Source organism: Mustela nivalis (genome assembly GCF_964662115.1).
Source record: "Mustela nivalis genome assembly, chromosome: 15".
NCBI classification, from domain to species: Eukaryota; Metazoa; Chordata; class Mammalia; order Carnivora; family Mustelidae; genus Mustela; species Mustela nivalis.
The window spans coordinates 62,798,749-62,824,699 of NC_139034.1; the positions used below are offsets into that span (position 1 = coordinate 62,798,749).

At 35.9% G+C, this 25,951-nt stretch overlaps 1 long non-coding RNA gene across 1 annotated transcript in view; it reads left to right on the forward strand.

Moving 5' to 3' along the window:
* The window catches only part of LOC309848705, a 73,048-nt gene that overhangs the window by 36,054 nt on the left and 11,043 nt on the right, over positions 1-25,951 (forward strand). Inside the window, exon 2 of the long non-coding RNA XR_014303226.1 lies at positions 22,844-22,911. This is a non-coding gene — a long non-coding RNA (uncharacterized lncRNA). The remainder of the gene's footprint in view (positions 1-22,843; positions 22,912-25,951) is intronic.

Sequence of the window (25,951 nt, forward strand, 5' to 3'; positions counted from 1 at the left end):
ATTTGTGTGAGATTCAAATGGGAGTGTGTAGATGAATTAAAAAAATAACAAAATGCTAAACAAAAAATTAAGATAATTACTCTGAGAAACTTGGTAAAAAGAAGAGATAAAGGAGCAAAATAATTAGATAAACAAGATTTTGTTTTAATACTGGGAGAAACAAGTTATAATAATGCTTTTATATATACAACCATACTATAGCACCAAACACAAAAATTTAAAAAAGTACCAAATTATATCTGGTATGCTTTTATATTGTGAATTTATGTTTAATCTTATTATTTAAAAATATAATTAATATGTAAGTTAGCTTTAATAAACAGAATTATCATCTAACTAAAACGCTACATTTCAGTGTTTTAATAATTGAGTTCACAGTATTTCATTTTAAGGTATTAAACAATAATACACACTTCCCCTATACAATAGATTCCTTATAATTAAGTATCTGTATGGAGAAAATATATATTGATCTTAGAATCAAAGACTGCAAAGAAATACTACTGCCAAGACTGACAAAGATATATTGCAATAAATTCATCTTCTGAAGACTTTCCAGGATTAGAAAATAAATGCAAATGGATTCGTTTTCCAAAAATGATAATCTTACTAATGCTATGTGACATTTTCTATTTAATAAATACTTACAGAATGAATCACTTGCATCTCATATATATTAGGATATAAATATGTACACACAAATGTAAAATACTGTACCAAGTGTTTCCAAAGGTCAGAAAACATTTTTTCCATTTTTCACAGATTTTATTAAAGCCTTTCATCAGGCTATTAGGATACAAGAAAACTGAGCTGCAGCTGAAACACTGTCTTATAAACAAATCAAATTTAAGGTACCATGTAATTTTAAAGAGGAAAAATAAAGATTAAAAGGAAATACTTGCTTTGAATTTCTAGAATTTTTGTAGATACCATAAAGGACAAACCCAAGCTATAAGAACTATAGGGAAGGAAAGAATAAAAAAGCAAACCTATGAGTTCCAGAAGACAATCATTGTACTTAAAAGAACATTTAAAGAAAAAGAAAAAGATGCAATTAAGTGTATTTTTAAGTTGCACATCCTAATCACAGAAATGCTCTGCAGATGAAATCATCATAGCTTATCTTACTCTGTACTGACAGATGTATGCAGCTCCTGAGACGGTTTCTCTCTCACATGATTTAAATTAAATCAATTAAAAAGTCATCCTTACCTAAACTAATTAATGTGATAGCAGAAGCAAGCAGTAAACCACAGCTTCTTAGTTTTTAAAAATCTTTTTGTCATAAATTACTTACATTTTAAAGGGAAGGATACATTTAAAACAAAACAAAATCTGATTTCCCAGGTTAACTATAGAATGTGATCTCCCAGTCTTTTTAATTCTGGTTGAGTAAACCATTTGCCTCTACAATACAATACATCATACAATATCATGCCTCTATTCTAAGTAGCCCTTCCATTAAGTCCTTGGCAATGTACAGAATGAACATTTCCTCTGAAAGAAAAGAACCCACTCTGAAACACGTGTGTCTAGTCCACGTAGGTGCAGAGACAGAAATGTCCCAGATACTTCTCAGGGAGTCGGTAACTGCCACCACATCCTGCAAGTACCACTGTTTGGTTTGGGTAAAAGTGTGCCATTCCTGTATACTTTCTTTGGTGCACTGACCTGTTTTACTCAGGGAGGAGGCTCCAGAACTCACTGGAACGCTCCCTCCATGATCCTCAGTTGATTTATACCATAAGTATATGAAATGGGAAAGTTTTCAGAAGAAACAAAGGTGTACTGGATATCTGTGCTAGTGTCTGGGGGGAAGAAAAAGATGAAAAGGTACAGTGGTTCATGCAGGACATGAAACCTCTCTGGAAAACAGTATGGAGGTTCCTCAAAAAGTTAAAAATAGAATTACCATATGATCTAGCAATCACACTACTGGGTATCTACCCAAAGAATACAAAAACACTAATTCAAAGGGATCCATGTACCCCAATGTTTAGAGCAGCATTAGATACAGTAGCCAAATTACAGAAGCAGCCCAAGAGTCCACTGATGGTGTGTGTATACACATACACACACACACACACACACACACACACACACACACTTACACACAATGAAATATTTCAGAGCCATCAAAAAGAATGAAATATTGCCATTTGCAACCACATGGATGGAGAATACAATGCTAAGCAAAATAAGTCAATCAGAGAAAGACAAATGCCATATGATTTCACTCATATGTGGAATTTAAGAAACAAAATAAACAAAGGGAATAAAGGAGAGAAAGAGAGACAGGTAAACCAAGAAAAGACTCTTAACTATAGAGAACAAACTGATGGTTACCAGAGGGCAGGTTGGGAGAAGGTTGGGTGGGTGAAATAGTTGGTGGGGATTAAGGAGGGCGCTTTCCATGATGAGCACGGGTGATGTATGGAAGTGAATCACTATATTGTACACCTGAAACTAGTATTACATTGTATGTTAACTAACTGAAATTTAAATTAAAACTTAAAAAACATAGGCTCTTCCTTTGTTAAACTGGCCAAATTGGAAAAAGAAAGGGAAGAAGATGGATGAAAGGATGGAAAGCATCAACCAGACACCTAGGCTGAATTCAGGAAGCTATCTGAAGATGGTCACGTCTGAGTTAAGGTCTGTGGTATCATGGGGACTGCACAAAGTGGGGAATGAGGAAGGGCACTGTGGGGCTGATAGAGACATGTGGAAAAGCACAGATGTTTAAAGGAGAATGGTATCAGGAATTCCAAATACAAATCAATGATCTCTTACCCTATTAGTCCTTACCTCAACCCTATAAACCCCAAATGGATTTTTTTATTGTTCTACCAACATACGTTGTTCTTCCCACACTCTTCCCTCTATCAGAAAATGAACCTATTTCCTGCCCTAAAGCAAAAACTCAGGAGTCATTTTTAATTCCTCCCTTTCTCTCATTTCTTTTAGGCAATATGTCACTAAGTCTATTTGTTTCTATCTCCAAAATGTATCTAGCACCCATCCAGTTTCATCTTCCCAGCCATCCATCTAAGCTGGGCCACATTCATTCTTTAATTCAATAACTGCAATAACCTTCCATCTGGCCCCCATGTATCTACGTTTATTCATCAAGTACTCATTACACAGCAGCAAGAGTAATACTTTCAAAAGTCAGACAAGGTCATTCCTCTGTTTAAACCTCTAAAATGAGTACAGCTGACACAAAATGTTAGGTTAGTTTCAAAGAGTGATTCAACAAGTTCATACATTATGCTATGCTCACCACAAGCGTAGCTGCCATCTGTCACCACCCAATGCTATTATAGTATCATTGTGAGTATATCCCAAAAAAGATTGAATGCTGTAAAATAAAATGAAGTAAAACCAAAAAAAGTCTTAAATTTTCATCACACCAAAAGTAAAAGCTAAATTCTTTGTGTTAATATAAAACTTCCTTGGCCTTCTGTCACTCCCTCACACGTTTACTATTTAACTGCACTTGTCCCGTGTCACTTTCATTAGTCCACCAAGCACCTGCCTTAGAACTGTGCATTTACAACTTCACCTTGTCTCAAAGTGGTTGCACTGGTGATCATGTCACCTTTCTTTCAGATCTTCAATTAAAAGTCACCTCTTCTGTTCTACAGCAGCTCAATTTAAAATAACCCAACCCCCTCAGCTCTGCTCCTAATCCTTCACTTTCCCTGGCTATTACATTTCTGCTTTTGTTTCCTTCATCCTTCATCTCTATCTATCCATCTATTTTATATATAGGTATGTATATATACATACCTATATATACACATATATGTATACATATATATGTGTGTATGTGTGTGTATGTATATATATATATATATATATATATATATATATATATATATTTAACTACAGGTATCACTAGGGGCAACTATATAAAATATTTAGGAACAAAGTCCTAACTAGTAAGAACTACCATATTCAATATCTATACATTTTTACCACAAGCCCTCTATAAATCATCATGGCTATCACAGGCATTTCTTTTTTGCACAAATTTTCCCTTCAAACCCTTCTGTGAAGATATTTTTACGGCACAATGGATCATGGATATAAGAAAATGATGTCCAGCAAAACACTTAAATTAGAAAATTCTCATGTAGAGAAAACTTTGTTAAGATGATGACTTGAAAAAGAAATCAGCTTAACATATTCTGCCACGAAGAAATTGACCTTTAAATAAAGGATAGCACACTTACTCTACATAAGAACACATCCTTCACATAAATGTGCCTGATATATCACAGCTGAGTCAATGCCGAAGTGCTATTGAATATTTTATCATGAAAAGATATTATTATAGGTTAATCTGAAAATATTTCTCAAAGAGTTTGGGCTTTTGTTTAAGGAGGAGTATGTAAATGACTTGTGAAGGCTAAAAGTGAAAATACAAAAAATAGCAAGGTTTTAGAGGGTAGAGTGAAGGAACAAAATGACAGAAAATCTTGGAGGACAGCAAGGAGATCGTGAACTGTGAGAAGAAAATAAATGAGCTGTGAGGAGTACTATATTCATGCATTCAGAATGAATACACTGCAGTTCAACACTCATGTTAAAGGCTGCAATCCATGGTCTCTCAAATTTGTGCTTTTAGTTACAGGGAATTTTACCATGTAGACGTAGCCTCGGCCTTAGTAGGATACACTGACTTATAGTTAATATGATTTGTATTCAAAGCAGGTTTTCAACTGCAGCTCTCATAACAGCAATAAAGCTTGCTAGGTCAGAATGTTTCACTTAATGAATAATTTATATTACACTAAGTCACATGTCGAGCTGTGGGAAGTACTATTGTAAGTGAACATTTTGGAATACAAATCCGGTTTTAAATTTCTACTTACTTCAATTGAAGGAGAAAATATGAGTTTAGTTTCCTTTCGAAGGAACTAGGAAGCCCTTCAAAAAGATAAAATGACTTCCATGACAAGTGCAGAGGATTTCATTTTCTAGTTTTACATAAAAAGGAACAAAAATCCTAACTGAAAACAAAAATTTTCAATATACATTTAATCTAAGAATTAGTTAAAATTTCTGCTGGAAGTAGAAGTCGATTTTAAACTAGGCCAGCCTAATAAAATATAATTTTGGGAGCAATCGGATTTTTTTGGATTCTCTCTAATTTCAAACCCAACTATCAAAATCTACTCTAACAAAATTGTTAGCAAACAAGGATATTTGGGGGGAGAAAAAGCTCTCTATTTGTCAGTATCCCCTTCCTTATTAGAGCAAAGCACTATATTTTCTCCATCTGTCCCTTGCTCAGATATTTCAGTCATCTCAAGGTTGCAAAGAAATAAAATGCAATCATATCTGTCAGTAATATTACAGATACCTGCTACACAGAGCTTACTCCTACTAGTGGCATAGCTAAGTACACAATAAATATTTACTGACATGTATTTATAATATTTACACACACACAAAATAAATACAGCATTTGCCTTAATGCAGAGATGATTAGAAAAATAACAGCTAACATTTGTGGAGTGCTTACTAAGTAAGGTAATGCATTAAACTGTTTTATTTTCATAACCTAATAAGGGCAGCTACCCCAAGCAAGGTGTGGCGCGGGTACTTGACCATATAAGAGATTACTGAACTCTGGCTAACTCACCCAAGACACGTTGTTTGTAAACAGTAGAGCATAAATTCTTCCTACATGTCTGATTAAGAGCCCAGGGCCTTAACCACTTCTCTTTGTTTTGTCAATCCTAAAAAGAAACAGGAGAAGCAAAGAAAAAGGACTTCAAAATACCTCTATTGCTTTCAGCAGCTGGCAGATTAGAAGGACCCAAGCCTGTTATCAGATGCTCATTAGAACTGGTTTTACTAGTTTTTATAGATCTCTGTTCTTATGACCCTTGCTTATTTTCACTGATGATTAGATGACTTTTTAATCTCCTATCATGTCTTACGTTATGTTAAACCATTTTTATTAAGATTATAATTAGGGATACAAAATAAGTTAAAAGAACATATTTTGCAAACATTAAATGCTCTATTATTTATAACTAGCAACCGGTATGCTTCATTTTAAGGAATCCTTCATTTTAATTTTTTTAATTTTTCTTTTCTTTTCTTATTATTATTATATGACTGATTTTTAGAGCAGTTTTCAGTCCACAGCAAAATTGAGAGGAAGGTACAAAAGATTTCCCATATATTCCCTCCCTCTATACACACATAGCCTTTCCCATTATCAACATTACCCCGCCAGTGTGACTGGTATATTTGTTATAATCAATGAAATTACACTAACGTAACATAAAATCCATCATTTACACTGTGGTTCACTTTTGCTGTTAGACATTCTATGGGTTTGGACAAATGTATACTGATAAATATATCCATCATTACAGTATCATACAGAGTATTTTCACTGCCCTAAAAATCCTCTATGCTCCGATTATTCATCACCACCCGCACCTCAGCCCCTAAGGGCCATAAACTATCTCCACAGTTTTGCCTTTTCCAGAATGTCATATAGGTGGAATCAAACAGCATGCAGCCTTTTCACACTGGTTTTCACTTAGTGACGTGCACTTAAGGCCTCCCCATATCTTTTCATGGCTTGATATCTCACTTCTTTTCCATGCTGAATAACATTCCATAGTTTTGAATTTACCCATTCACCTGCTGAAGGACACCTTGGATGGTTTCAAGTTTAGGCCATTATGAATAGAGCTGCCATAATTAATTGTGGGCAGGGGGGGCGCCTGGGTGGCTCAGTGGGTTAAGCCTCTGCTTTTGGCTTGGGTCATGATCTCGGGGCCCTGGGATCAAGCCCCGCATCAGGCTGTCTGCTCAGCAGGGAGCCTGCTTCCTCCTCTCTCTCTCTGCCTGCAGCTCTGCTTACTTTTGATTCTCTCTCTCTCTGTCAAATAAATAAATAAAATCTTTGAGAAAAGAAATTGTGGGCAGGTTTTTGTGTCAACGTAAGTTTTCTACTCCTTTGGGTCAATATCAAGGAGCAGAGTTGTTGGACTGTATGATAAATATATGTTTAGTTTTGTAAGAAAATGTTATTGTCTTCCAGAGTGGCTGTACCATTGGCATTCCCATCAGCAATGATGAAGAGTCTTTGTTGCTTCGTGTCCTTGCCAGCATTTGATGTGGTTAATGTTCCAGATTTGGGCCATTCTAATGGGTGTATAGAAATATCTCACTGTTGTTTGAATTCGCATTTCTCTGATGATGTGATGTGGAGCATCTTTTCCTATGCATAGCAACCATATGCATATCTTCCTTGGTGAGGTCTTTTGAAGTCTTTGATCAAATTTTAATCAAGTTGTTTTCTTATTGTTGAGTTTTAAGAGTTCTTTGCATATTTTTGATTATGGCTTTTTTGCAATCAGATGTGTCAGCAAATATTTTCTTCCAGTATGTGGCTTGTCTTCTAATTCTCCTGACATTGTCTATAGCAGAGGAAAAATTCTTAATATTAATGAAACCCAGGTTATCCATTATTTCCTTATATCTTTAGTGTTGTATATAAAAAGTCAAGACATAACCAACACCATTTTCTGTTCAGTTTCACAGTTTTGCATTTTACATTTAGGTCTGTGATCCATTTTGAGTTAATTTTTTTGTGGAGGATTAAGTGTCTCAATTTTTTTTTTTTTTTTTTTGCATATGCATGTCCAGTCGTTCTAGCAAAATTTGTTGAAAAGGCTATCTTTGCTTCTTTGTATTGCCTTTGTTCCTTTGTCAAATATTAGTTAGCAATATCTGTGTGTCTCTATTCCTGGGCTTGTCTATTCTGTTCCATTGTTGCAGTTGTTTATTCTTTCACCAATACTAGTCTCTTGATTCTGGTAGCTTTACAGTAAGTCTTCAAATCAGGTAGTGTCAGTCTTTCAACTTTGTTCTCATTTATATTGTGTTCGCTTTTCTGAGTTTTTTGCCTCTCCATATAAACTTTAGAAACAGTTTGTCATCCACAAAATAAGTTGTAGGAATTTTGGTTGGGATCGTACTGAATCTATAGGTCAAATTGGGAATAACTGGCATCTAGATAATACTGAGAGTTTCTACCTATGAACATACTGTATTTCTCCTTTATTTCCATTCTTTTATTTCATTCATCAGAGTTCTGTGGTTATCATACATCTGGTACATATTTTGTTAGATTTGCACCTACATATTTCACTGGGGGGAGATGCTCATACAAATGGTATTTAGTTTTAATTTCAAATTCATTTGTTCATTGTTAGCATAGGAAAGCTGGTTTGAATATCATGTGGAACTTTGCACAATTTATATAATTTTTCTAAGCCCCAATTTCCTAAACTATAAAATGTTGATAACATCTGTACCTAATTTGGATTGTTAGGTGATTAATTGAAATGTTGCATGCAAAGGTCTACATATTGTGCCTTACTCAGAATAAATACTCAAAAGTCGTTTACCCTGATGAAGACAGTGGATGCCCTTGAAGTCTAATGAGAGTAAAAAATCTATTATCAAAAGTCCATTCAATGACTGGAAAATGGCACATATTTTTTAACTGTTTTATATTTTATCAAGTAGTCTGTTTTTTGTTTTTTGTTTTTTTCTCTTCCTGCTATGTTTAGGTATCCAGCTGAATGCAGAGCATTTTTATAAGCTGAGAAGGCTTTTTTTTTTAAATCTAAATTTGTTTTCTATCTGGCTCACAAACCCCCCAAATTTGTCCCTAACATATTCGGATGAATAAAGCTCACAAACAAACACCTGAAGAATGTTTGAAAATATCTGATAAAGAGCAGAACTATGAAACCTTAAAATGTTTACATTGTACAATCCAGAACCATATCAGAGGATGTATGGAACAGGGCGCCTGGGTGGTTCAGTCGTTAAGCATCTGCCTTCAGTTCAGGTCATGATCCCAGGGTCCTGGTATCAAGGCCTGCATGGAGCCCCGCATCAGGCTCCCTGCTCAGTGGGAAGCCTGCTTCTCTCTCCCCATCCCCTGCTTGTATTCTCTCTCTCACTGTCTCTGTCTCTGTCAAATAAATAAATAAAATCTTAAAAAAAAAAAAAAAGAAGATGTATGGAATAAGATTATTTTACTCATCATACATAACTTGATGGGAATCAATGACCTCCAAGGTAGTCATTAATGTTATTTTTTTTTGCATTTTATTTAAAGCACAGGTTATTTTGTTATTGGCTTCCACGATACTATAGCCTAAATACAAGTGGATGTCTTGCAGAAACAAGATATCTAGGACTCTAGGTTTCCCTCAATCATTTTTTAAGTTTTTTTTTTGTTTTTTGTTTTTGTTTTTGTTTTGTTTAGTAATCTCCATACCCAATATGAGGTTCAAACTCACAACCCTGAGATCGAGTCAGATGCTCTTCCAACTAGGCTTGCCAGGTGCCCCTTCCATAATCATTTTGAAATAGTAGAGAAGTTACTGCCCCAGGATATAGCAACATTGTAGTCAATTAGAGACAAGCCAAAATTCTTAAGTTCCTACATTGTCAAGTAGGGTAGGTAAGGAAGGGGGATCTTGACTATTAAGAGAATGTTAAAATATGATTATAGGAAGCTCCTTTCCTCACATATGAATTGCCAGTATCCAATTTGTTGGGCAAAACAGTGTTATGACTTGAAGTAAAGCCCCCCTGTTAGAGTGAATAATACCCAAGCAGATTATGAAGTTCCAGATGGTGAGGGATATGAAGAAACGTAACTGCGGAAACAGATGAAGTCTGTCCGTTTGTTTGATCTGACAGTTTCACAGCAACAGCTACATAAATAGGAATGGCCCCTACTTATTTTCATGGGATCACGGGCTCTTCCTCTGGGAAATATTAGGAGCGACAAAACACAGGTTACCATGATTTCCTTGACACTGTCTCATTTGACTGACTGATTCTACGTGTAAAGAAAACAAACAATGAAGGAGAATTTTTTGAAACTCCAAATCTCCCTGCTTACAAAGAGAAGGATGGATTAAAAAAAAAAACAAAACCTTTTTAAATAGGCTTGTTAGGATTCTTATTCTTCATTTGCATAAACCTGACAAGCCGCTGATGACAGCAATTAATATCTGCTTAGTTTCAGCCTTATTTAATAAATGCAAAAATTATCAAGAGAAACTTGATTGGAAGAAACACAAAGCCCCTACCAACCTAGTACATTAAGAGTAACATTAATTGTTGTGTTTTACATTTTTGTTTGACAACAAAATTGATTTTTAAACCAATTCAAAATCTAGATCAAAGTAATCCCATGATACACACGCGTGCATGTGCAGACACACACACAGTTGAAGTAATTAGAATGTTTCAGTAAAATGCAAATTCATTTATAGGCAGAATGCGCTCTCATATGAAAAACAGGATCTGAAAATGCATTGTTTTATGATAAATGTTTAGGGGAATTGAGGACAGAATTCTGAAATGTTATATTGGTTAAATGAGACATTAGCATAATGTTCCTAATCCCTGGATCCCAATAAACTTGAAATGGTGTTATTTCATGTGAAAGCAAAAGAGAAAATATACAAGCAAATGTTTTGCTTTGTGGTTAGCAGGTTTAGAGTGCTGCAATTGCTAAGATGAAATGCACAAAAATAGTGCACAGGGAGTCATAGAATTATATCTTTTACCTGGATTGTGGCTTGAGTGACTAAGCTATGAAATATGTAAGGTTGCAGTACGTGGTACAGTGCTCTATAAATAACTTACCTTTCTAAAGATCCATAAATTTCTTAGCAAGGGATACTTCCTATCCTTGCTTTATATTCCACTCAGGAGGAAAGTAGGCCCTCTATATAATTTTCAAAGGTAAATAACCACTAGTGTGGTAAACAAGTGTCTATGCCGACATAGTATTTTAATTAAACATGCAAAATATTCCCCTATAGGTTGAAAATGTGTAGAGATTTTATCTACATTGTACAATAAAACTAATATTTCTAAATAACTGGATTTCTCATATTATTAGAATATAACATCAAATAACCAATTACATTTTTCTCTTTGCATTTGGATACATTTTTTTTTTAAAGATTTTATTTATTTATTTGAGAGAGAATGAGTGAGAGAGAACATGAGAGAGGAGAAGGTCAGAGGGAGAAGCAGACTCCCCAAGGAGCTGGGAGCCCGATGCAGGACTCGATCCTAGAAGTCCAGAATCATGACCTGAGCCAAAGGCAGCTGCTCAACCAACTGAGCCACCCAGGCGCCCGCATTTGGATACATTTTTAAGAGTATATTTTGGGCAATTTTTTTCCTAAAATGGCCCACATCATATCTGAGGTAACTGAATGGAATTGTTACATATTCCTCTAACTTACTGCTTTCCAAGGCAGCAACAAACTGCAAAACTAGATGCATTGGAACTTCTTTAAAATATGCTACCTGTGTTTGAAATACTTTTTTCTGTCATCTGGAAAAAAAAAAAAAAAAAGGTTCTATGGCTTCAAGCTGATTCAGTAAATTCAGGAACACCTTGCAGGGACAAAAAAGTCCACAAAGTAGCCTGGAAAATCCTAACAGGGCCACTTAGTTGCTAACAATAGAAACATCCTGTTTCAGATTACACAAACAAAATCTTTTTCTAATTCAGAGAAATAATTTAAAACTAAATGTGTCTTGACAATGTGAAATACTATTAGTATCAACTCATTATTATTGAAAAATTTAAATTAACAATTTTATCCCTGATAGATCCGTGATCAAAGGAGTGAGACTGATACAAAGCAAAGGTCAAGCAAAGCTTTTTATTTTGTGCCAGCACAGAAAATCAAACCCACGGGTCAGGGCTGCCTCTTACAGACAGGGTGACCCTGCCTTACAGACTAACTTTTAATGGGCAAAGGCCATGTGGTTGGGCCTAGCCACACACAGGTGGCCAATGAAATTGTACACACAGAGCAAGTTGCACAGTCATGCTAGGTCACACACACGTGGCCAACTGAATTACAATTTACCCTATGGTAGATATTTGAACTTATCTATCACCTTGGTCAGAATTGGTGCCCAAAAGGCAGGGCCCACACTCCTTGGTAACTAGGGAGACAGTATGCATGGTCCACTAATTGGATATCTCCACCTGGCCTGTCCCACCCTTGTTTTTGGGCTTTGTTACCTTGGACTGGTCCACCACATTTTACTAGTTTCCCAGACTTGCTTTTAAGTAAGTCCTCTGGGAGCCGGGGGGCGGCAGGGTCAGTTTAAGTTTTACTGCATAAACAGCAAAATGGCTGTTCAACCGAGATAGAGCTGCTCTGGGTAAATAGGCCCTTACAATCCCTACTCTTGTGCCCCCTGAATTGTTCACTGACTAACTACCCATCATTTTGTTACTCAGTATTCAATTTATTGTACTGGCAAGAATTTACTTCAAGCCATGGTAAACACATAGGAAAGAGAAGACACATTTCATCTGCACCAATTTTTTGAAGACTTAGAACACCCTTACTAGTTTTGCCTCCTCTTTGCTTCCAATCCCTAATATCTGATATATTTGATACAGCATCTGCACTATTTGTTTCATTCAATTTTTCAATTGTTTGGCCTTCTGTTTCCTGCCTGGCCACTACTCTTGTTTCCTTGATTTTTCCCTATTCAATAACACCTCAGACAATTATTAGTATGTAACACCATCACTTGGTTTTCAGTAGCTGAAGCAGGTAACAACTTTGTCTTACATATATGTATATATATATATCCTGTAGTACTTTTAAACTAGCAGAGCAACTGTGTACTGTATAGTTCTTTGAGTATAAAAAATGATTTTCTTTTTTTTAATGCTAGTCCAATGAAGTGACTCTGACTTTGGGACCCTTAGCCACATTTAAGAAATAGAAATTCCTTGTAGAAATCCCCTCAATCCATTTTAAGTCATAGAAAAAAAAGAGAAAAGATTCTTCAGGGACTAGTTCTAGAGTCCTGAAACACTCCTAGGAATGGAAAAACACAATAGTGACTCAGTCTTATAGACCACAATTTTTCCCTTTTAGTATTCTTCAGTACTAATTCCCCCAAAAAAGAAAAACTCCTCTGGCAAATTGTGCTTTATCATTTACTTTTTTACTCTGTTCACTCAATCATTAACTCATCCATTCATTCAATACCTACTGACCACCTCTTCTGTCCCAGATATTATTTATATGCTTTGAAAATTTAGCAATGAATGAAACAAAGTTGGCTATCATGTTGGGTGATACATACATGCATACATACATAAGTATGCAGTTTAAGAAATGGTGATGGGATAAAGCAAAATACGAGGAGGGCGATACAGAACAGAAACTAATTGTATAGGTGGGATCCCTTCCCAAGTAGGAATGAAACTGAAGATGAAACTTGAATCAGTTGAAGGAGTACGCCAAGTGTCTGTATGAGGTGAGCATCCAGGCAGAGGGAAGAGTACTTACTAAGACCCAGGCAAAAGTGTATTTAATATATTTCAGGAAGAAGGTTATAGTGACTATAATCAAGTCAGCCAATCATAAAATCTTTTCTGCAAAAAGCAATTAAAAAGCTGTATAAAACTGACAAAAACATTCTAGTGTTCTGGAAATGGCTCACAGGCATGTAATAATCACAGAAGCACTTTTAAAAATTCAAAAAGCATTGAAAAATGCCGAATTTGGGTAAGAACATAGGGAATCTGTAGTCTTTTTCCTGTATGTTCGCTCTCATCAATCCCTCCCGCCCTCCATGCCCCATTAGTAGGCATTAACCATTGAAAGGACCTACACTGGAGTGCAGGGAGGTGGGGGGGGGCAGTCCATCCTTGAGGATTAGTTTCCTCTGCCAGGGTCTAGGAAAGCTCATTCACTTTCCAACACTGGATGACACAGCCTTATTACCCCTGGAAGTGACCATCTGAGAGGTGGATGAGTGGGGAAGGTCACCATGTCCACTTGAGGTTTCTGTCTTGGGTAGCACAAATACATACCTGGCTGAGGTTATACACCTGCATAGGGGAGAACAGAGAGGCCTCAAATTAACCCAAGACTCCTGGCCAACTCTAGGGCTGCTTCTGCTCACCGAGGAGGCCGAAAGAGTTCCATGAAAAGTGCACGTTAGGGCAGCCATGAAAACCCTGAATGCACCTTCCTAGCAATCCAAGACTCATGAGATAATGCACGACTTACTAGTTCCAAGTGTTTGAGAACAACACTGTCCAATCACTGGCTGACCACAAAGCTATAAAAATACAGGAATAAACCCTAAGAGGTCAGGCTTAAAAATATTATCAACAAAACACAAACAAAAAACTAAAGAAAGAAACATCAGCTTCCCGATGCTGCAGGAGAAACCTATTTCACAATCTAGCATGGGCAAACGACTAAACACAGAAACAAGGAATAAAACCCAGCAAGAACAGCACCCCTCAAAGAGGAATAAAAAAAAATCAAAATTAAAAACTGCACTTCAAAATTGTACTTACCTTTAAGCCCTCTGGCTAAACCATGTACTTGCTCCCCATAAAGTTTACAAGAGTTTTTGGCCTTCCTTAATATTGCCACCTCTTTGTAGAGGGACTTGTACAGAACTATGCAGTGTATGTCTTATAAGTAGAGTAAAATCTTGCTTGAGTTTGCCTAGATCTGTAGAAATCGGTTCTATCTTTTGGCCAGGATATGTTTTGGTATTGCTCATATGTTTTGGTATTGCTTTGAAATAAATAATTATTGCACACAAACTCAAAGACCAAGAAACAGAGCTTAAATTACTTCAGTACTTCCATTCAATGTAGCCATTTATTATTACTTTTTAAAACGTTTTGGTGAGCAGAGTAATGGTTCCTACAGATGTCCACACCCTATTTTGAAATCTGTGAAAAGGTTATTTTACATGACAAAAGGACTTCATTGATATGATTAAGTTAAAGACCTTAAGACAAGTTAAGATGGAAGATTAGCCTAGATTATTTGAGTGGGTGGAATCACATGTATCCTTCAAAGAAAAAGAACATTTCCTTGCTGAGATCAAAGGAAGAAGTGATTTATCAGAAGGAAGTAGCATTACTGACTCTGAGGTAAAGGAAGGGGACCACTACTAGAAGAATGTAGGGACCCTTTAGAAGCCAAGAACTGAATCTCTCATAGTCTCCAGACAGAACAGCCTTGCCAGAACTTTGATTTTAGCCCAGTGTGATCCATTTGGGGCTATAATCTCTAGATCTGTAATGTAATAAATTTGTGTTATTCAAAGTCACTGAGTTTGTGGTTGTTACAGAAAACTAATACAAACATGAATATATATGAAAGCCACTCAAAATGATATCAAAGGAAAAAAAAACTTTTCCATTTTTGAAATGTATTGTGAAATGACATTTTTATGAAGCTTTGAGAAATTTATTCTTTCATTACTGACTGTTCCTATTTGTTACCTGTTGCCTTGCTTTTATTAATTTTAATTTCCAAAAGGTTTTGTGTTTAAAATGAACAAAAATAACTCTCCAATCAATCCTGAATGCATATAGACTGACAAATCTGGACAGTCACTTGAATGTTAAGATCAATTCAAAATATCAATCATTGGTATATTTGGAGAAGTTAATACTCAAAAACAAAAATCTTATTATTTATTACCATTATAGGCCTAAGATTTGTCCTTTTATTTAAAAAAAAATACACTGGGATAATTAACATGTATTACTATAAACATTTTCATTTTTTCTTATTTTTAAAGTACTACTAAATTTTACCTATTTATTTTTAGTTTTTACTGCCTTCAGCATATATACATAGAAATCAGTACAAGAAAACTTTCTCTACCTACATTTTCTCTGGTTACACATATTATTTCCCTACATATTATTACTAAAAATAATTCTGTCATATATGGGGGAGGGATATTAAAAAATGATTAAGTCTGTGCCAAATCTGCCATACTACAGCCCGAGAACTGATCAGTCACATGGACATATACACACACACAGAACTTTCTTTTCAAGAGACTCTTTGTCTATGAGTCCTCCTGTAGTCACTCACTGTAGTCCCATTGCTATTTTGTCATATTATAAAATAACAAATCAAGGAATGAGAATAACTATGACATTGGAAGGGATACTGTAGTAATAAAAATTGGGTCAGAGGAGTGAATTGGAATCTTTAAAAGTCATTCAGGATTTCTACTTCTTTTCTAGGTTTGCTTTATAATTAACACAAAGAGAATAAATGATATTCCTTAGAAATGTACTAAAGAGGATAGAAAATAGGTTTTTTTTTTCTTAGAAAATGTATCAAAGAACAAGTTTTTTTTTCCTAGAAAAATGTTTTAAAGATAGAAAAAAAATTTTTTTCCTATAACGGCTGATAATATGCTTTACATCCATGCTTAAAATTTTATTCTAATGTCACTTTAGAAAGTTTGCCAGCTAAACCAAATGATAACTGTGAATAATTTTTAACTGAACATGGGAGTGCAGATACTGCTTAGAGATCTTAATTTCAGTACTCTGAATATATGCCCACAAGTCAGATTGCTGATTCATATGGCAGTTCTACTTTTAATTCTTTGAGGAACCTCCATACTGTTTTCCACAGTGGCTGCATAATTTATATACAATGCAATATTATTCATACTGTAAAAAGGAGGAAATCCTGGGGCACCTGGGTCCCTCAGAAGGATAAGAATCTGCCTTCAGCTCACGTCATGATCTCAGGGTCCTGGGATCGAGTCCCATATCAGGTTCCCTCCTCAGTGGGGAGTCTGTTTGTCCCTCCCTCGGCCACTCCTCCTGCTCTCTTTCTCTCTCCCTCTCTCTCCCTGCCCCCTTAAATAAATACAAACTTTTTTTTTTTTTTTTAAAGATCCCAGGGGTCACAACCTGAGCTGAAGGCAGACACTTAACCAACTGAGCCACCTAGGCACCCCTTAAATAAATAAAATCTTTAAAGAAAGAAAAAAAGAAGAAGAAGAAGGAAATCCTGACATTTGTGATCATATGGGTGAACCTGGAGGACATTATTTAAGTCAGACACAGAAGAACAAGTGCATTATCTCACTTACACTGGAAACCTAAAACAGTCAAACTTAAAGGAGTAGAGAGCAGAATAGTGGTCACCAAGTACTGGAGGGAGGGGGAAACAGAGAGCTGTTGGTGAAAGGGCATAAAGTTTCAGTTACGCAAAATAAGTTCTAGAGATCTACTGCACCACATAGAGACTATAATTAACAACACTGTAATGTATAGTTTAAAATTTTCTAAGAGCGTAGAACTTCTGTTAAGTGTTTTTATGATAGATAGATAAATGGATGGATGGATGTGGGGAGAAATTTTTGGAGGTGATGGATATATTTACAGAATTGATTGTGGTGATGATTTAAGAGATGTATATTTATCTACAAATGCATCAAGTTGTGTACACCAAATATCTATAGATTTTTGCATGTAATTTATTCAATAAAGTTTTTTTTCAACTCACACACAGGGTTTTACTAAAAACAAACAACAACTAAATGATGATCCTGTTTTATTAGTCTATTTAGTCCCAGCAGTAGAGAACTATAAAGTGCTTTCTGTCATACCAAGTATCATATGACAGGATACAGTGGCTTCTCTTGCCTTTTGACTGCCATCTGTCATCCAGCTTTGGTCTTATGGAGAAGTGGACAGTATTTTCCTCAAGAGTCGTAAATGTTTTAACTCCTCATTTATGATTAATGTGGCTTCTTAAAAGTTTGTTGGATGTTGAAATGTTATAAGGATTTGGAAAATATCTCCTAATGGACAAATTTATAATTTATATAAAAAGCATCTTTTTCCTAATTAGAAGCAGGCACATCACTGCACAGTGGTTTAACAAAAGCAAAAGTTAAAATTCATGTGGTCAAAACTGAGAATAAAATATGATAGTTATCAAGCTCAACAGTACCTAGAGAAATTTTCTCAATTTAATTTTTTTTTTGGCGGGGGGGCATCTGCTCCTTAGCAAATGCCTTTACTTTTTCTGTGACAACCCATACCTCCATCATTGTTATATGTATCCTAGTCTTAGCCATAACCTTAACTATGACTGACACATTTGTGGTTCTCTTTATTAATCAAACACCATTTGTTATTAAAGTGGTCATTTTTATTCCATTAAGCTTATAAATATTAACAAAGAGCATCAAGTGCCAGTCTGTTTGGGTTCAATCTTATAGACTTCTAATGTATCATATATGAATCTCTATCCAGTTTTCCATTTGTACTCAGTCAGGAACACCTAATCCACAGACTTTTACAGTTTAATATTACATTTATTTCTGTCATCTGCATTCCAGTCCAATCTCTTATCATCCACAAAAGTAGGATATTGTGGTTCATAGGTGGATTTTTTTTTCTTACTGTGTTATGTTAGTCACCATATAGTACATCATTAGTTTTTGATGTAGTGTTCCAAGATTCATTGCTCATGTACAATACCCATTGCTCCATGCAATACATGCCCTCCTTAATACCCACAACCATGCTCACTCATCCCCAACCTCCACCCCTCTAAAATCCTCAGTTTGTTTCTCAGAGTCCACAGTCTCTCATGGTTCGTCTCCCCCTCTGATTCCTCACCCCTTTACTTTTCCTTCCCTTCTCCTAATTTACTCCATGTTATTCCTTATGCTCCACAAGTAAGTGAAACCATGTAATTGACTTTCACTGCTTGACTTATTTCACTCAGCATAATCTCCTCCAGTCCCATCCATGTTGATGTAAAAGTTGGGTATTCATCCCTTCTGATGGCTGAATAATATTCCATTGTATATATGGACCACATCTTCTTTATAAATTCATCTGCTGAAGGGCATCTCCCCTCCTTCCACAGTTTGGCTATTGTGGACATTGTTGCTATGAATGTTGCCATACATATGGCCCTTCTTTTTACTACATCTGTATCTTTGGGGTAAATACTCAATAATGCAATTGCAGGGTCATAGGGAAGCTCTATTTTTAATTTTTTGAGGAATTTCCACACTGTTTTCCAAATTGCTGCACAACTTGCAGTCCCACCAACAGTGTAAGAGGGATCCCCTTTCTCCATGGTCTCTCCAACATTAGTTATTTCCTGCCTTGTTAATCTTTGTCACTCTAACTGGTGTAAGATGGTATCTCAATGTGGTTTTGATTTGAACCTCCCTGATTCCTAATGATGATGAACATTTTTTCATGTGTCTGTTAGCCATTTGTATGCCTCCTTTGGAGAAGTGTCTGTTCATGTCTTATGTGCATTTTTTCACAAAATGGGTTGAGTTTGAGGAGTTCTTCTTAGACCTTGGATCTCAACCCTTTGTCTGTAGTGTCATTTGCGAGTATCTTCTCCCATTCCACAGGTTGCCACTTTGTTTTGTTGACTCTTTCCTTTGCTATGCAGAAGCTTTTGATCTGGATGAAGTCCCCAAAGTTTATTTTCACTTTTGTTTCCTTTGTCTTTGGAGACATATCTTGAAAAAAGTTGCTGTGGCTGATATCAAAGAGATTACTGCCTATGTTCTCCTCTAGGATTCTGATGGATTCTTGTCTCATGTGAGGTCTTTCATCCACTTTGAATTTATCTTTGTGTATGATATAAGAGAATGGTCGAGTTTTATTCTTCTATACATAGTTGTCCAATTTTCCCAGCACCATTTATTGAAGAGACTGTCTTCTTTCCACTGTATATTTTTTTCTGCTTTGTCAAAGATTATTTGACCATAGAGTTGAGGGTCCATATCTGGGCTCTCTACTCTATTCTATTGGTTTCCATGTCTGTTTTTGTGCCAGTACCATGTTGTCTTGGTGATCACAGCTTTGTAATTAGAAAAAAAAAAAAAAAAAAAAAAAAAGCTTGAAGTTAGGCAATGTGATGCCTCAGCTTTGCTTTGCTTTTTCAACATTCCTAAGCAATTTCGGGTCTTTTCTGGTTCCATAAAAATTTTAGGATTGTTTGTTCCAGCACTTTGAAAAATGCCACTGGTATTTTGATCAGGATGGCACTGAAAGTATAGATTGCTCTGGGCAGCATAGACATTTCAACAATAGACATTTTAATAATAAAATATGATAGTTATCAAGCTCAACAATATCTAGAAAAATTTTCTCAATTTAAACCAATGAAACTTTAGAGAATAAAGTACAAGAAAGCATGTCAATTATGTAAAATAATAAAGTAATAAAAAATTCATATTATCTAATACTTTTGGTACTTCATAGTCACTTGATTTAGAAATACTGTCATTTTGCCTTAGAGATTCTAGTTCTTTCCTATCTTACTAATGTCTTTCAGAAATATTTATGTGCCTACCAGGTGTAAGTCAGAGGGGGTAATTCTCGAGATATAACTACTGACCTCAATGAGGTGACCATACCACAATAATTAATAATAAAGTACACAAGGGAAGCTTTAAATCTAACAAAACTGAACTAATCCAAAGTAATGTTGTGAAGGAATGCGCATACGGAAAGCAAAGGAGAGAAACTTTACCTAAATTGAGGAAAAGGAGGTGGTCAAGTTTGGGTCCTGAGGGGAATATGCTTAATCGATGTTAGAAGGGTGAATATGAGCGAACCAGGTGAGTAACTTGGGTGACATGTGTTCCTTATGAAGAAAGCAGCATATGCAAGTAACTGAGTTGTAATGACTAAACAGCCACAGCTCCATTAAATTGGCTAGGGCCTTACGGATAAATGAGGCAATTCCAGAAGTGAGGCAAACAAAATTACCAAATTAAAATGGAACAACTTAAAGACTCTTTCATGAATATTTCAACCATTCCATTTGAGCTTTTGGCTACTTCTGTACCTTTTAAAAGATATATAGTCTAAAATAAATGAATAAATGAATGAATGGCTACAAGAATTAATGAATGAAGTCTTCACCCATCTTCACCCATCTTCCGCGAAAAAAAATCTTACAATGTTGTTTCTTTTTAATTCATATGACTCCATCATGATATGAAATAAATGCTGTTGCATTTACTAGGGATTTAAAAAATATCTTTATCATTCAAGTATTCCATCTACTTCATAACCAGACAGGCATTGAGCGTTATTTTTTTCTGATTATCAATCCAGAACTGTAGTGAATTCCTCATATTATTTTACTGTTAATTTATTCAAAGTTTGTTTTGTTTTTTTGTTTTTTTTGCTGAACTTCAACATTCACCTGTTTGGTCTTCTAAAATAAAGTACATTTTAATAATGATGGCTTATGATGAATGTTTTAATATACTCTAATAATAACTACCATTATTTATTGAATGTTTACTGTGATCCTGGTAATACTGGAAGTACTTTATTTATTTATTTTTAAAGATTTTATTTATTTATTTGACAGAGAGTGACACAGCAAGAGAGGGAACACAAGCAGGGGAAGTTAGAGAGGGAGAAGCAAGCTTCCCACCAAGCATGGAGCCCGATGTGGGGCTCGATCCCAGGATGCTGGGATCATGACCTGGGCTGAAGGCAGATGCTTAACGACTGAGCCACCCAGGCGCCCCTGGAAGTACTTTAATAATATTACTTCAAAAAATTCTGAGGCCAGTTCTATAAGGTAGAAAACTGTAATTTTCACTGTACAAATAATGAAGCAGAAGTACAGAGAGGTTTGGTAAGTTGTTTTGAGACATCCAGGGATAAATGGAAGAGTATAATTGTTTCTCGGACACTAAAGTTTATGGGGATTTTTGTTTTTACCATTGTGCTGCACTGAGGTCTCTGTAGTTCAGGAATTCAAATAACTAATTCTGCTAGTATTCCTAGTTTTGAAAATGTGGTTGGTTATTTGTGAAAACAAAAAAGGTTGGAGTTAAGATCCGAGCCTCTCTCAGGAGTCCTGGATCTGTGTTTCTGCATATTGTATGTCTGGTTGATGTTTTATAACTGCCTACTGATATATAACCCGGCACCCAATCACCTGCTGTAACCAAAAAATCCCTCCTGAATGCTTACTACATATGGCAAAAGTTGGCTCAGTAACTCGGGGGCACTGAGCAGTCACAAAGCACGAGATTGATGAGTAAAGCCAGGGAGGAAATGTATTAACATGCAAGACACAACAGAGCTGACGCCTGAGGGGAAAGACACATATTGGGATGATCAACATATTTCTCTGTAAAGTTACTTGCAACACCAAATCAGATATTCAATCTATCTATTTTCTTTTTTTTTTTTAAGATTTTATTTATTTATTTGACAGAGAGAGATCACAAGTAGGCAGAGAGGCAGGCAGAGAGAGAGAGAGAGAGAGGAGGAAGCAGGCTCCCTGCTGAGCAGAGAGCCCGACGTGGGACTCGATCCCAGGACCCTGAGATCATGACCTGAGCCGAAGGCAGTGGCTTAACCCACTGAGCCACCCAGGCGCCCCAATCTATCTATTTTCAACACAAAATATTTTAATAAGGCTTAGCATAATTGAGTGCATCTGGACAGCTGACTTTATCGTAACAGACAAAACTTAAGGGGGAGGTAAATAACCATGTGAGAGAACAGTTTAGTGGCGGTTTAAAGCAAGAGCAGTCAAGAGGCTGAAGAACGAAATGGCAGCATACTAGGAGATCTTTTTTACCCCACAGTGAGAATAATTCTAGAAATGTGATTAGAATACAGCAAGTTAGTGACCTACAAATTAGTACACCATTTCCATAATGATAACTAAATACTTGAAATCTATATTCTAAATAAGCATTATCCAAGAGAATTCTCTGTAACAAGAAAAATGTTCTCCATACTGTCCAGTACTATAACCACTAGTTGCTTTGGGCTGCTGAGGTATTGGAACGTGACCAATATAACTGAATTTTTTAAAATTTAATTTTAATTAACTGTTATTGCCATGTGTGGTTAGTTGCTACTGTTTTGGACAACAAAGTTCGAAGACTTTTCTTTCCTTGACAGGGCTTCTATACAACACAAAAGAATCTAGACCTCCTATGCTTCAGTGGTAATAATAATGGTAATTACTGGTAAGTTATTTCTTTAGATGTATTATATATACATTTACTAAAAATACTATCAAAGGTCACTAGCTTAGAAGTCTGAACGAGATCCTTTTGTGTCTCTGTTATGATCAATTAGATGTTGTATTTGTAGTGTCATTCTCAGAAGCAACTTTTTCTTCATTCCCTTACCCTGGTGGGCAGAATATTATCGAATTCTCAAATATTGACAGGTCTGACATTTGTTTTGCCACGGTGTAACACTGCTAGCAGAGGTTTCATTTTCTGCATTACTTTTCTTCATTTGTCACAATTTCTCTTTCTTCATTAGAAGAATTGTCAGAGACCGCTGAGATAAACTCACAGATTCGAGAAAAAGAAATAAATGAACAAACAGAAGTATGGCATTTTAATTTTTTGCACTGTTGAACAGCTGTGTTTTTGAAACTAAATCTGATATCCTACACAGACGTCTAGGAGTCACTACTGCTGTGCATTCTCTGAACAGCAATAGAAGAGTAGGTGGGAAAAACAGCGAACAGTAAGTAGCAGTTATTTGTCATATCCCCATCTGACAACTTTAGGAGTCATTTAGCATTTTAAATAAAGTTGATAATGCATGACCTATGAATTATACTCACAGAATATGACAGAAACACTGATGTGTGTACAAGGAAGCATGATACCACAAAGCATATTGCAACAGCAAAATTTTTGAAAGAACCTCAATCTTTGACCTCACTTGTATACCTGTGTTTACTTTGGCTTTACACAGATTAAAGCCCTAAACAGCTTTAAAGCCCTACAGATATATCATTTTGTATCCTATAAAATGCCAAAGACAATTTGCAGGATACTAGATAAATTCAAAATACCAAACTCAGTTTTGTTTTGTCTTAAGGAACTGATAACTGGAGCTCACTAGAAGTTCTCCTGTTATAAAACCCTCTGGTATTAGAAATCTTCCAGACACAGAATCAACAGGAGCTTTTCCAACCATGTAATAAAGCAAATATGGTTGATGTTTGTATACCAGAGAAAATAATGTAAGTAAGTAAAATATTTTCTATCCAAATTTTTACAAACTCTCGAGGAAAAGAACATATAATATATATTATAATTCACTTCTATTTTGATTAAGATTATCAATTTTCAACAAGTACATATAATCTGTAATCCTTTTATTGGTTCTTCTATGTTGATAACTCCAGTTGTGTGTGAGTGCGAGCGCTCACATCTATATAAACACATCTGAGTGGCTCAATCAGTTGGCCATTCAACTTGGTTTTGCCTCCAGTCATTGTCTTGGCTTGTGAGATGGAGCCCCACATCAGGCTCTGAGTGGAGTCTGCCTAAGATTCTCTCTCCCTCTCTGCCCCTCCTCCCACTTGTGTTCTCTCTTTCTCTGTGTGTGTGTGTGTATATATTTATGTCTTTAAAAACGCTCACAGATAAATATCCATATATTCTCATATATTTTTCCATCTCACACATTTCAGGTACCACCACCGCATCATTTATAGGGTAGCAGTCATTAAGCCTGAAACTTCAGAATTGTATCTCATTCCATTTGTTCTACAGCCCAAGATCCATCAGATGGATTTTGTCTCCATGGCAGTATTATATCTGTTTTCTGTTGTCAATTTACCATGACGCAACCCTAGATCTGAACCTCATTATTCCTCACCAGAATACTATAATCACTACTTACTTATAAAATTGCCTTACTTATATACAGTCTAGACATCACTGAGTGGAAGATTCCTATTCTTAAGGGTCCCTGGAACTGGGTCCCTGGTTTAAACCGTCCCCAAGTAACTATGTTTCTCACTTTCTGCAAAATTAATGACCATTGTTGCTGTTGTTATCATCAACAGTTTTGTGATCAAGGAACTTGTTGCCTCCCCATTCATGCTGACTATATATTTTTTTTAATTTCTTTTAAAGATTTTTTATTTATTCATTTGACAGAGAGAAATCACAAGTAGATGGAGAGGCAGGCAGAGAGAGAGAGAGAGGGAAGCAGGCTCCCTGCTGAGCAGAGAGCCCGATGAGGGACTCGATCCCAGGACCCTGAGATCATGACCTGAGCTGAAGGCAGCGGCTTAACCCACTGAGCCACCCAGGCGCCCCTGACTATATTTTAAAAAGTCAAATTGAACTATATTATTTTTATCCATTTTCTCATACACATTTTTTCACACTGTATTTGCTGGATAAGGATGCAGTAAATGCACAAGATGGCCAACATCTCCACTAACCACAGTTTTACCTATTTTTAAACCCAGTTTATTACTTTATCTAAATTTTCAAATCTCAATGAAGTCACTTCCAAGGGACATAGCCACTGCTCAAAAATAAATTACCATATTTTCTAAGTTAGCATATTTTTTATATATTTTCTCTCTAATGTATTTGCGTAGTATATGTGTGTCTGTGTAGCTGTGTCTGTACACTGTTTCTCTATATTTATCCCGAGTTTAGAATTCTATGCATTAGTTAGAACCTAATAGAGTTCTTTGCACATGTTAAATGAGTTAAATTAATTTAAAAAATAATGATACCATTGTTCAGTTTATGCAGGTGACTAGAGTCTGAATGTGCAATCCGATAAGCGTGAATAAGCAGGAGCCTATACATTATAAATCCAGCTGATAATTCTCCAAGTCAGTTGTGAAAGTTTGGCTTTATTGTGAAAGTAGATGTATATATTCCTGTATTAGTTTTGGCTTCAAAATTTGTATGTTTAAGTCAACTATGTTAAAAGAAAAGTCACAGTGAAAACTTACACTGTACTCAAATATACAACACAGTAGGAAAGTAACTTCTTGGACACAGAAAATGCCAAAACCTTGCACTCTATCCCCAGGGCTCAGACATCAGCCCTGCCAAACAATTGCTGTGAGTTGGAAAACATTCTGGATATTGATATTCAATATTTTTAACCTTTTGTCAGTAGGTGATGAATTAACTCAGCTCCAAGGCTGTTCCGGTTGACAGTGAGAGCTGATTTAACTCATTTCTCACTGCAGGAAGAAGAATCAGATCCAGGGACAACAGCCAATAG